Genomic DNA, 13828 nt, shown 5'->3' with positions numbered 1-13828 from the left:
TGGCGATGTCCCCTTTGGCACTGGGGAGCAAGGACATTTAGCGCTGTCATAGGTAGCCCTCCAAGTGGTGGCAGAGGTTGCAGGGAAGCCCAGGTTTGCTCAGGGTCCTGAACCAGGAGAGTAGGTGTGCCCAGGCCATCAGGAGAATCAGCAGCAGCAGGGCATAGTGTCTCAGGCATCCCTCAGCCTGCACAAACAGCTCATTTCACATCCACCATGCCATCCACCATGGTCACCATGACACCCGGACCCACAGGGGAATGGCCCATGGCCAGGGGGCTGGGCACCTGCCCCTGGACTCTGCCCCCTCACCACACCCCACAGCCCCACACTCTGGGACCTAAAGACTGAGAGCCTTGTATATAGTTCCACATTGGGAAGTAGGTTTCTTATTGGTGGTGGGTGGGGTGCATGGTGGAGGGGCACTGTGTGTTGGGGAGGGAAGTGGGATGGGAGCTGTGTTTTTTGGGAAGGGAGGTGAGAGGTTTTCTGTTGGCTCTGAGGGAAATAAAAAGTGTTGTTCTAACACATGTTTGTAGCAAGTGTGGTGCTGGGGGTGGGCAGGTGGGGTTGGGTGGTCTGTGGGCAGCAGGACAGTTGGGCTGGAACAGGGAGTGAAGGAAGAGGGGGTCTGGTGCCCTGGCCCCTGCTGGCAGGTGCATGGCTCTCCTGATCCCTGGGCAGGGGGTGCCTGCTGAGGTCAGCAGGACCAGCACCATGGCCAGCAGGAGTGCAGGCCATTGGTCACTGCTGGCAGAGGCCGGGCTAAAGCAGTTGGGTGCTGGGTGTTGCTGGCCTGGTGTGGGGAGGCAGGGTGGGAAAGGAGGAAGCTGGTGTGTCCTGTTCCTGCTCTGGGCATATGGCTCCTGAGCAGGGAAGGGCTGGCCAGGGATCTGTTTCCAAGATGGCTGCCAGATGCTGGCAGCTGGCTCTGGCTTCAACATGGCTGCCAAGTGCTGGCCGCCATGTGTCCGGAGGCTGAAGCTCCCCCCAGTGGCCACAGTGGTACATGCCATGGCTGAAGGGACTTGGGACTAACTTTAGTGCCAAGTGCACTAACTTTAGTTGCAAGGCTGCACACATATAGACACCTGCCAAAAATCACTTAATGCACATTAGCTTAATGTGCATTAAATTTAGTCGCACGTATTTGCACATGTAGATGTGCTCCTGGGGTCCAATGCTCCACTAATTTGCATCTCTTTGAATCATTACCAAGTGAATGAGGTTTGAAGATAACAGTATTATGGTATGCAATATTGAAACATTTTTGTTAAAATATTTAATAGATCTTCAATAATCCCAAACTACTTCAGTTTCAGGTTTATATGTATTGACCTACAATGCAACATATCTTTAGGAGGAAATTCCTGTCTCAAGACATACAAGCTTCATTGCAGACAGGTTGAATTTAAAGCCCAGATTTCAACTTGAAAAAAGAGATACATGAAAAATTTAATACCATAAACTTGACACAAGGGCTTTAAAAAGTTTTTTTTGTGGGTTTTTTTGGATTTACAGCAGAGTCTCTGTGCATTCCAATGCATAAAGAATTAATGGAAACTTTTTTGAATTCACATCATAAGTCAACAGAGTCACATGGAAAACCTCTGTCATTGGGATTTCCTGCAACTAAAATGGGATCAGGGAGAAAGATACCACAGAAGAGAGCTAAAACTCCAATTTTTATATATATTACAGCATTATTTTGAGCTACTTTCCATAAAACAAGTGGAAAACCTATAATTTAAGAATTGATGCTTAAAAATATATAAATGACTATTGAAGAACACTCAGCTGGCCCTTTTCAAAAGATCCCAGATCATTTTGGATGCCATTATCTGAAACAGGGGAAATGAAGAAAACATTCACCCAATTTCACTGTCTCCATCATCTGAGGAAAATGCATCCATTGTCTATGCGTTGCATCAAGCTGTCTGGAGGCAGAAAATGTTGCCTTCCTGTTATGTCTGGTTGTGAACAAATCCACAACTGTGGAGCCCTACTTTTTAGTCAGTGCATTCAGCTACAAGTCCAGAAAATATACATCTTCCACGAGATGCAAGTCCTGCGTGGGGACTCTGCTATCTATTCTTTGGATGTGAAATATTGACAGGAACTATGGGTTCTGATATAAAATACCAGCACTCATGGAAGTATTTTCTTGTATTTTCTTGTATTTTCTCTCTCTCTTGATCAGTTTCTAATATTACGTTGTATAACAGAACTTGTTCATCATCACTCTATGATGACCCAAGTACTATGGTAGTACAGAAGGTTTTTTTAGTCAGCTGTCAATTCTGGCTTATTTTCCAGCTGACTTCTATCTACAACAGAAGTTTGGAAATTAGTTTAGGGTTGGAAAGAAGTTCCCTGAGCCTTGATTGGAAACACCTGTTTCCATTATGTGGGCAGAAGAGGAAAATAAGTAAATGGTTGTATTACCATAATGCTTACCAAAAAGTAAAGTTATCCTTTTTTCCAGTTTATAGGTCTTATTTTCTGTCTTAGTTACAAATATTGACATGTTTATGCTAGATAATCTGATGAAAAATTGCCAAAAAATTTCTTATTTTAGTTCATTCCCACTGATATGTTAATTCTATAATAGTCCATATATTTATGTAAAACTTTATATCCCTCTTTGTGGCAATAAATACTGACAATCTGATTTTGTGGGCCTAAATATTTTTTGAGAAAAATACAGCAGTATGTACTTATTTTACGCTTACAATGATATGCCTAATATATATATTCAATTTCTTCATATTATTGAAACATCCCTATTATTACTTACAGGTATTAACTTATACAGTTATCAGATTTGTATATACTATGATGATAAATGCATATTCAAAACAATTACATAGTTGCATGTGTACATTGTGTGCAAAACTGAGCATTTAGCTTTTTAAAAGATAAAGGCCTGTGCTCCCAGTATAAAATATAGATACAATCTCTGTGCATCAGTGATGGATTTCTTCTCACTTATTGTATCTGCAAACCCAAGGACTTTTGGCTGGTGAATTGTCTAATTCAAATGAAGTTTTATTGCTTCCTGAAAAGAAGCAGCTATTAGAAAATCGTCTAGGTAGATGAATAGATGCGGGGCTCCTGAGGCAACTCTCGGAGACCATAAAAGCTAAAGAGGCGGTAGTCATGGGGGACCTAAACTACCCGGACATCTGCTGGGAGACGCAGACAGCAAGGTCCCATCGCTCACGCAGGTTTCTAACTTGTGTACAGGACCTCCACCTGACACAGGAGGTGTATGGTCCCACTAGGGGGAATGCCATACTGGATCTGGTATTGGCAACGGGAGATGACATGATAGGGGACCTCCAAATCGGTAGCTATCTGGGAGACAGTGATCACCTTATGATAGAATTCAACATAAGACGGCGAGTGGGTAAGGCAACTAGTAGGGTGAAAGTGCTAGACTTTAGGAAAGCTGATCTCATTGCACTCAGGCGATTAGTCAAGGAAGCACTGCAGAGTAGGAGTTTTGACGGGATGGGTGCCCAAGAAGGGTGGATGTGCCTAAAGGAAATGATCCTTTGGGCACAAAGCAAGACGATCCCCGAGCGAGGCAAAAGAGGGAAAGGGGCCAGGAGGCTTCCATGGCTGACCAGAGAAATCCAGGGCAGCCTAAGGGCCAAAAGGGGAGCACATAAAAAGTGGAAAAAGGGTGAGATCACTAAAGATGAATATACCTCCTCTGCTCGTGCTTGTAGGGAGGCAGTTAGGCGGGCCAAAGCTACCATGGAGCTGAGGATGGCAACCCAAGTAAAGGACAACAAGAAATTGTTTTTTAGATATATTGGGAGTAAAAAGAAGGCCCAGGGAGGAATAGGACCACTGCTAAATGGGCAGAAACAATTGGTGACAGATAGGGGGGACAAGGCTGAACTCCTCAACGAGTTCTTTGCCTCAGTGTTCCTAAGCGAGGGGCGCGACAAGTCTCTCACTGGGGTTGTAGAGAGGCAGCAGCAAGGCGCCAGACTTCCATGCGTAGACCCTGAGGTGGTGCAGAGTCATTTGGAAGAACTGGATGCCTTTAAGTCGGCAGGCCCGGATGGGCTCCATCCGAGGGTGCTGAAGGCACTGGCCGACGTCATTGCAGAGCCACTGGCGGGAATATTCGAATGCTCGTGGCGCACGGGCCAAGTCCCGGAGGACTGGAAAAGGGCTAACGTGGTCCCCATTTTCAAAAAGGGGAGGAAGGAGGACCCGGGCAACTATAGGCCGGTCAGTCTCACCTCCATCCTTGGTAAAGTATTTGAAAAAATTATCAAGGCTCACATTTGTGAGAGCCCGGCAGGGCAAATTATGCTGAGGGGAAACCAGCATGGGTTTGTGGCGGGCAGATCGTGCCTGACCAACCTAGTCTCTTTTTATGACCAGGTTACGAAACGCCTGGACACAGGAGGAGGGGTGGATGTCGTATACCTGGACTTCAGGAAGGCCTTCGATACGGTATCCCACCCCATACTGGTGAACAAGTTAAGAGGCTGTGATGTGGATGACTGCACAGTTCGGTGGGTGGCGAATTGGCTAGAGGGTCGCACCCAAAGAGTCGTGGTAGATGGGTCGGTCTCGACCTGGAAGGGTGTGGGTAGTGGGGTCCCGCAGGGTTCGGTCCTTGGACCGATACTCTTTAATGTCTTCATCAGCGACTTGGACGTGGGAGTGAAATGTACTCTGTCCAAGTTTGCAGATGACACAAAGCTATGGGGAGAAGTGGACACGCCGGAGGGCAGGGAACAGCTGCAGGCAGACCTGGATAGGCTGGACAAGTGGGCAGAAAACAACAGGATGCAGTTCAACAAGGAGAAATGCAAAGTGCTGCACCTAGGGAGGAAAAATGTCCAGCACACCTACAGCCTAGGGAATGACCTGCTGGGTGGCACAGAGGTGGAAAGGGATCTTGGAGTCCTAGTGGACTCCAAGTTGAACATGAGCCGGCAGTGTGACGAAGCCATCAGAAAAGCCAATGGCACTTTATCGTGCATCAGCAGATGCATGACAAATAGGTCCAGGGAGGTGATACTTCCCCTCTATCGGGCGCTGGTCAGACCGCAGTTGGAGTACTGCGTGCAATTCTGGGCGCCGCACTTCAAGAAGGATGCGGATAACCTGGAGAGGGTACAGCGAAGGGCAACTCGTATGGTCAAGGGCCTGCAGACCAAGCCCTACGAGGAGAGACTAGTGAAACTGGACCTTTTCAGCCTCCGCAAGAAAAGGTTGAGAGGCGACCTAGTGGCTGCCTATAAGTTCATCACGGGGGCACAGAAGGGAATTGGTGAGGATTTATTCACCAAGGCGCCCCCGGGGGTTACAAGAAACAATGGCCACAAGCTGGCAGAGAGCAGATTTAGACTGGACATTAGGAAGAACTTCTTCACAGTTCGAGTGGCCAAGGTCTGGAACGGGCTCCCAAGGGAGGTGGTGCTCTCCCCTACCCTGGGGGTCTTCAAGAGGAGGTTAGACGAGTATCTAGCTGGGGTCATTTAGACCCAACACTCTTTCCTGCTTATGCAGGGGGTCGGACTTGATGATCTATTGAGGTCCCTTCCGACCCTAACATCTATGAATCTATGAATCTATGAACATTCTGTTCCCTAGCTTCTCAGAATACTTACTCCAAAATGTACAGGCACAGTAAATGCATTTAAGGCTAAAAACAAGCCAAATATCACCAACCATTGATATTAACTCCCCATCCAGCTGAACGTGATGTGTTTCCTTTAATTTTGGCAACTGATATGCTGAGAGGAGCATTGCTTAGGTCACTATGTAGCGATACCTCTTTACTGTGCATTCTCCCACTTCTTAAGAAACTTATTGCAAAAAGTTTGACTTTAGAAAAACATTTAAGCCTTTTTGGTCTAACAAACTAAAAACCATTTGAGCATTTTGAGACAACAAAGAAACAATATATCCATAGTGTCCCTCCCAATAGATTGGATGATTTGGTTGCAGTAATTAATATAAAAGGGATTCTTCATTAAAGCTGTTGGACACAAACAGGACTGTAGTTACCTTTTGCTTTCCAACTCCCAGACACGTGAAACACAACCTGTGCTTCCTGGTGTCACCATGCAGGTTTTTTAAGTCCTGGCCTAGATTAAATAGTTATGGAAGGGGCTGCTAACTTTACTTCAATTGTTTAGCAATAGAAACAACTTCCACAATATCCATCTCCAATGCTTGTGCAATTCTTTAAATTGGTGCTTATAGGAGTAATTGATTCATCATTAATGACTTGTGGTTGAACCTTTCTTTTCACAATAAACAAATGAAAAACTGTGAAAGCAAATCTGGTTTAATAGTTGAAAGGATAATGGCTTCTGTATCCAAGGTAAAACTTAGATATAACAATTGTGTGATATTTGTTCTTGTAAGTTTGAAGTAAATGGGTCCAGAAAATATGAGGAGCTTTTGAAACCACAGATTATTATTATTTTTAAACACATATCTTGAAAAACAAAAGTGACTTTATTTCTAAATTTAAACGTATAGATGGGGAAAGACAGTTACTTCTCCGAAAGTTGTAGCCAGTATTACTGCCTGGCTCCAAAGTCTGTTTTCTTTCTCCCTGAAATATGCACAGACAGATTCTTTTCCTTGAATTTCTCACAAGTAGTCTGAAAGAAGTGTTTGGCCACCTTTGAGGAAAACTGAACAAGCTAGTTTTGGGATATAGGGGTTTGAAAAATAAAGTGTAAATCAACTTTGGAACATGTTCATGATGCTTTTGTCACAATATAAGCACAAAAAGGAGCCTTTGACCAAGAAAATACAGCTCTTGGCAAGACCTAGTGCCTTTTTTCAGAAGTGAGGCTGCATATTTTGACAGTTATACACTGGTAAATTAAGAATGTCAAAATTGTCTGTTGGATTCTGGAAGACTTTATGAAGTCTGGCAAATAGCTGCCAAACTTTCTAAATTCAACAAAGGCACAATAATTTTTTTAAGTCAATCATATTCAGATGCACTTTGGAAACTTATCAAAAGGTCTGAAACTGAATCAAAAATACTAATGTAAGGACTAAGCCCACTCATACACATATATGAATGTGTACACACACAAGCACACATGTGCATACATACACACACACACACTCTATGCCCATTTCCCCATGTCTAAATTAATGCTCCCCATCCTTATCCAGTAGGCCTGTGAGAAGCGGCTAATATTTGCTTTGGATTTCGATTCAGCTGATTCAGGCGACAGTGATTCAATTCGGTGATTCAAATCACTGCCCTGAATCAATTCGGCCAAATCTGATTCAGAGATTCGACTCCTGCCAAATATCCGAATCTCTGAATCACCCAGGCCCACTCCCCGCCTGCTCTCTCAGCCTGGCAATGGCTGCCCCACCCACCCCAGCTCCTGGCACTTGGGAGAAAAAAAAGCCCTGACTCAGAGGGTGCTGCCGAGTGAGGGGGGTGATCCTCACTGCCCCCCACTGCCCCACGCTGCATGGTGGGCTCTGTATGAGCCCCCCAACACCCCCCCACTGTCCCAGCTGCCCCCCCATGGCTGCTTCACCCACCACAGTTCTGACCCTTTAAGAAAAAAAAAAAAGAGAAACCCCTGGCACTCACCATTCCTGCCAGCAGGGGACAATCCCTGCTGCCCTGCACCACGTGGGGGGCTCTTTCATGAGCCCCCCAAAGCCCCAAGACCACTGTAGGAGTGGTGAGTCCTGAGGCTTTTCTCGGTTTTTGTCTTCTTAAAGGGCTAGAGTTTGGGAGGGCGGGGCAGCAATGGGGGGGGCTGAGGGAGTGAAAGGGGGTTGGGGGTTCATGCAGAGTGGGGCGGTGGGACAGTGGGGCAGTGAGGGGCTCCCAGCAGCACCCAGTGAGTGGGGGCTGGAGGAGTGGGCAGGGATCAGAGGGGTAGGGGAGCAGGCAGGGGATGGGGGCTGGCAGGGGTCCTCCCATGGTCCCCTCCCCCCTCCCGCAGTCCCCCTCCCCTACCCCTAGTACTTACCCGCTCCGAGTCCAGCTGCAGCAGGGAGCTGCAGCTCCCTGCTGCAGCCACTGGGGACTGTCCAAATCATCAAAGCTCTCCAAAACTTTTCTGAAGATCTTTTAATTGGTCCCCTGATTCGATTTGGATTCAGAGTTTTGGCCACCAAATCGGGCCAAATCTCCTCTGAATCAAATCACCACCAAAAGCTTCACACAGCCCTATTATCCAGTCCATTAGTGTTATCTACCTGAAGTAAGAGAACAGTACTGGAGAGCTATGGTGGGGCTTTAAGTTTGTAAGCAAAATACCAAATACAAGCATAAGAATTTGGTGCTGTCATCTTACAATTAGGGCTAAATTTAAATAAAGCTTCTGATCACATGATTGGACATATACCTTGAATGGGTGTTGCACATGGTTGAATGTTATACTATTACAATATATACTGAACATTCCTGGCTCCTATTCCCTATATCAAAGATGTATATGATGCGAAAATAAGGCTTTCTCATTATTTTGAATGCATGGCAGGCATAGATTGGGGTGCTTAAAGAAGGTTGTGATACCTTAATTCTGTATTTCCATAACCTCTAACCTTTCCTTTAACGTTTAGCTTAACATATATTTTTGCTTTCCAATAACATGGATAGAGCTTTTTTTTATAACATCATTATTGTTATTGAAAAAAGAAAAAGAAAATGAACTATAAACATATAAAAACCCATAATTCTTTTAAGTTTTTTGTTGCCTTATATTGTTAATGCAAAATTACAACTGCAACTACAAATTTAATTTTTATTAAGTATATAGATACCAACCCAAGTAAAAGCAATATGCCCTGGAGCTTTGTGAATTTAACAAAACCTGTCATGAATTAACAAATTGTTGTACAGGGTCATATTTTGAAAAGCTACCCATAAACTTCTACCTGGATTTTTACATATACATCTTTTTGTATATGTGGAAGTGGAGTAGTCAGACATCTTGTGACATGGCTAGTGTATGCAAACATGGGTTTCTGCATGCTCAGAAAACTAATCATGCAGAGTTGTGGGTACAAATTTAAGACCAGGTTTAAAGCCACTCTGAAGATGTAATCTGTAATCACCAGTAGATTTACACACCCTGTAAATAAATTTCTAACTACTCAGGTTTGGGGGGTGGAAGAAGTATGTTAGGAGAAGGAGAAGTGTTAATGTTTCAAGAAAGTGTCATAATCATCTTGTTACCTACCTGATAAAGCTGTGTACGGCCATTTAAAACTGAAGGTGAACACTGTTCAGAATTGCTCTCAATTGGAGAGCAATCCTCATTTTTAGTGGGATTTCACCCCTATTACCTAAAGAGAACCCTCCAAAATATAAGGACATGAAATTAGAGAATATATGTTTGAAAACATTGGTCATAGGATCTGATTTTGTATATTGAGTGTAGTAATGGAGCTGGAAATATATAACTGTAAGACATAAGATGCAGCCTTACTGTTGCATCTTTATTCAACATCAACTTCCAGATGGGAACTATTTTTCATGGTTCATAAAGCCAAATCCAGCTGCTACATTTGGACCTACATAAGGAATCCACATTTTATTGCCTTAGCAGTGCATATAAAACAATTGCTGTTGTTTCTTTAGTGCTGGTGCACCTCACATTTCTCAATGCATTTTTTATATTTAAATTCGGAAAATTGTATTTTTATAGTTGATTACTTAGCTGTGTTCTGTAACAGGATATGGCTCTGATATGGTTCCAGATATCTAATATAACTTAAAGAAAAATGATCTTGGACAAATGGTATTCAACACAGCAATATATTTAGTTACTTACTAAAAGTCTTCAGACAATCTCCTATGTAAACCACAATGATATTAAATACTTTTGGAATCTCAGTTTTATTAACAGACAGGAAGTGCACACTCAGTTTCCTTTCCCCTCCCCCTCTCCTAATCAGACTCTTTGATAGTCATGTGTTAGGAATAACCATGGAGTTTCTCTCAAAGCATAATGTTTCTACAGCTAAGAGAATTAACCCTTGGTGCGCCTCAAGTGAAAGCCTAGTTGCTATGTTGGAACAGAAAAGGTATAGTAAGTTTATATCACTAGAGCGTTTATGCAACACTAGCAGCTATCATATGCAGACATAATTCATTTGCATTTTAGATGGTATTGTCAAAGCAACATCAGTTTCAGAGAAGAATTATCCAGCTTGGTGAAATTACCCATCATTGTGCTTTTGTCACTAACCATAATTTCAAGTGTTCTGCATTCACTCAGTCATGTATGCTAAGAATTTTTTTTTCTAAACTCTGAACCAGCAGACATCAGTCTGTTTGCTAAAAGAAAACAAATACACACAGAAAGCAGAGCGGTGGTACACAGAGAGTTAATGCATGAGTATGACAGGGAAGCAAGTTTGCTGTGAATTGGGAAGCACAAACTATAGTAATCCCCACCCTGCTGAGTGGCTTCCCCAGAGGTCTGATACAGTGCCAAAGCCTCTTACGCATACTGAGACAAAGCTTATTTCAAGCAGAATTCAGCTCCTGAAGCCACCATACTGCTTCCTGACAACCTCCAATTGCACTGCCTCTGTATTTGTGTTTCCTGCTGTTTATATTTACTTGCTCCCAAAGCCACAACAGCTACAAAAAACAAATAGTTGCTATTGCTGGTTTTTGTATCAATGCAGGTAAAGTGCTTTGCTTCCCTTTTAGTTTTACATAGCTTGTGCAAATAAGCTTTTAATACCTTAGAGAGATTAATTTGGTAATTTTAAACCAGTTTCGAAACACATGCTAAACAATTGGTCATATAATCAGCATCCTTGTTTCAGAGCATTACTGGAGCTGAGGCAAATGGTTTTCAAAAGCATAAAGATACACAAGCATTTTATTAATTATTTCATTACTTCAATAAGAAATTAATTTTTGTCAGGTCCCTGTGGATACTCTTTTATCTGTATCCCTGTCTCTTTGGCCTTCATATGCACATTGTGGGGATATGAGTGATTTAAGAAATTAGAGATCTTGTTCAACATAGAGATTTACAGGCCAGTTTTAATAAGCCAGATACAGGGCCCTGCTACACTTCCAAGTTAAAGGTGAATAGAAATCAGTTTTAGAGTTGTTACACATTTTTAGCACTAACTTTGTAGCTGGTTGGTCCTTTTCATAACTGAATAGTCATTTTTATTGTGTGTTAATTACTTTGAAGTTATGGCTGGTCTAAATTTACTGTGTGATTAATCAGTTAATAGTGATATATATGTTATATGTAGCAGGGGCCAAAGAACCAGTATTACTACTGGTTTAGAGCAATGAAGTTAATGCTGGTATAAATCTGGAGTAGTGCTTTTATGAACAGAGCTTCAACCTGTTCTTAAAAGCAATGTTCAGTTTGATCAGGAAACAAAAATGACACAGATTTTCCCACTGATTGGCTGAATAGTATTTGAAGTGCAAATGACATGACCCGCTCCTAGGTGAAATTTTCAAAACATGACTAAGTCATTTGGGAGCTGACATCCTATTGAAATGTCAGTAGGACTTTTAGGAGGTGCATAAAAATTTGCTGCTGAAATGTTCTCTTTTGGAAAATGTGGCTTGTTGAAATCAACAGTTTTGTAGGACTGCAAGTTTTGCCCTGACAGTTTCAAAAATTGAATATATATATATATATATATTTTTGAATATATATATATATATTTTTTTTTTTTAAAGAAACATTTGACCTTTCCCGATTGGGCTGTTTAGTTTTCTGTATTTCAAAATGTATTGTATTTGGTAATAGACCTTAAAAATAAAAATGACATGTTTAGTTTTTAATCAATAAAATGTTTTAATTTAACAACAAGAATTTTTTTTTCAAAAGTTTAATATTGCAGGACAGAGTTCTCTTTTCCATTCTAATTTACAACAAAAATTAAATTGTGGCATGTCAGATTTTTCCACAGAAGAGGGATTCTTCTTTTTGATCAGCTCTACCCCAAGATACTGGATGTTTTTGGAAATTTTACCTTGATAACTCCAATTCAGTTCAACAAAACTGACAAAACTCATGCCCTTCCCTCCCACAGAGAATACCTATGGGAGCCCAGGAAATAGCAAAGCCACCAATGTGGTAGGTTCGGGGGCTAGCACATTCTCTCAAACCCTAATCCTTTTTGGAATTGCCTTCCCCTTCAGCAGTAGTACTGCCAAATGCTCCCCTCTGCTGTGAGAGGAGCAAAGTAGTGCACTGAAAATAGCAGGCAGGGGAGCAGTAGTCAAGTCCATGCTCTCCCGTCCTGTGAGCCTGCCAAAGCTCCTCTGAGTGAATACCATGCAACTTACTCTAACTGCTTCTATGCTCATGGAAAGTAGTCTAGACACTGAAGAAGCCAAGGAGCAGGCACTCTGTGGGATGAGCCTTTTAGCAGCCAATACATCTGCAAGCAAAAAAACTAGGCAGTGCACAATGTAGTATTTACTCATTTTCTAGGGCTTTCCAATGCCCTCTTGGACAGTGGGATAGTGGGTAACCACAATGGAGTAGTTCACTGCAACATGGTGCCAATAGGGAGAGGAGCCAGAAAGCATTGGCATGGTACAACACATCTTAATGACACCCTGGGATCTAGGGGCCTGAGATGAATTTTCTTTTAGATTCTGAGGCTTTGTGCAGTTTCAGAAACAATACAGATTTTTGTGTATTATTTATACAGCACCACAGATGTATACATAATGCTCTATATGCAACAGCAAGTAGTGTCCCTGTCCTAATGCCTACCCTTCAAAGGATGGGTCCTAAATGAATCCTTAGGACTCCAATAAGGCCAAAGGAACCTTCAGATTTCTTCAGAGATTTGCACCTGCTTTTCACACAACAAACTAAATGCAACTTAGATTGAGAGAGATGGTACCAGATTTCAAACAGGAACAACCAGTGGTCAAGGATCATACAACACGGGTTATTGCACAACATTCTGTCCCCAGTTCCTTTATTATGTAATTTACAAAGGGATACTATTCATTGCATCTTAATAAAAAACGTGATTCTCTTTACCAGCTAAGGGTAAGGGTTCTGCTTTCCCTTCATGAGGGAGCTTGAACAACATTTGTTCAAGGAGTCTTGCATAGATTGTATCCATAGAGCCAGAAAGTGCTTGAAGAAGCTGAAGACAGCAGAAATGATAGCTAAGGAGTGCATGGAGTAGGAAGAACACAACAAAAGTCAAGAGAAATTCAATATGTAATGTTCCTTGCCCAAGCTTTCAGCTTCAAATTCTTCCCCTTGAAAGGAAACCTTGTCAAAGGTTTTCTGGCATGAAGATTGTAGAGCTTTCTGACCACTTTCCAGAATATAGGCCAAAACATCTTAATTAAAGTAAGGCTTTTTGCATGGATTTTGCATTTGATATTAACATCACAGCATAAACAGTAAAAACAAATATATACATACACTTATAGATGAGCAAAGTTTCATCTTGCTTATCAACATCACGTGTCAATCTGTATGGTTAATAATTTTAACAAAGTCTATTTCATGAAAAAAGAATTTAAAAAAAAAAAACATTATATTTCACAAGGCAAAAAAATCTATTTTGAACAAGAGTTAATTATTGTGGTGGGTTAAGATAGGGATTGAATTTTTTTAAATGGCAAAAGCTTCTTGATAAAAGCAGTGAAAAAAATATTAGAAGTTATTGGAAATGAACTCTCAAGCCACTACATTTGAATTTGAAGATCAGATTTCCAAGTCCACCAGTTCATGCTGTAAATTGATTTGACCCATTATAAATCACAAAAGTGAACTATGAACTGCTGATACAGATATGAGTTTTGATACATCATGGGCGAGTATGTAGA

Source organism: Alligator mississippiensis, chromosome 7, assembly GCF_030867095.1.
Source record: "Alligator mississippiensis isolate rAllMis1 chromosome 7, rAllMis1, whole genome shotgun sequence".
Lineage (NCBI taxonomy): Eukaryota > Metazoa > Chordata > Crocodylia > Alligatoridae > Alligator > Alligator mississippiensis.
Note: the sequence above shows the minus strand (reverse complement) of the source record.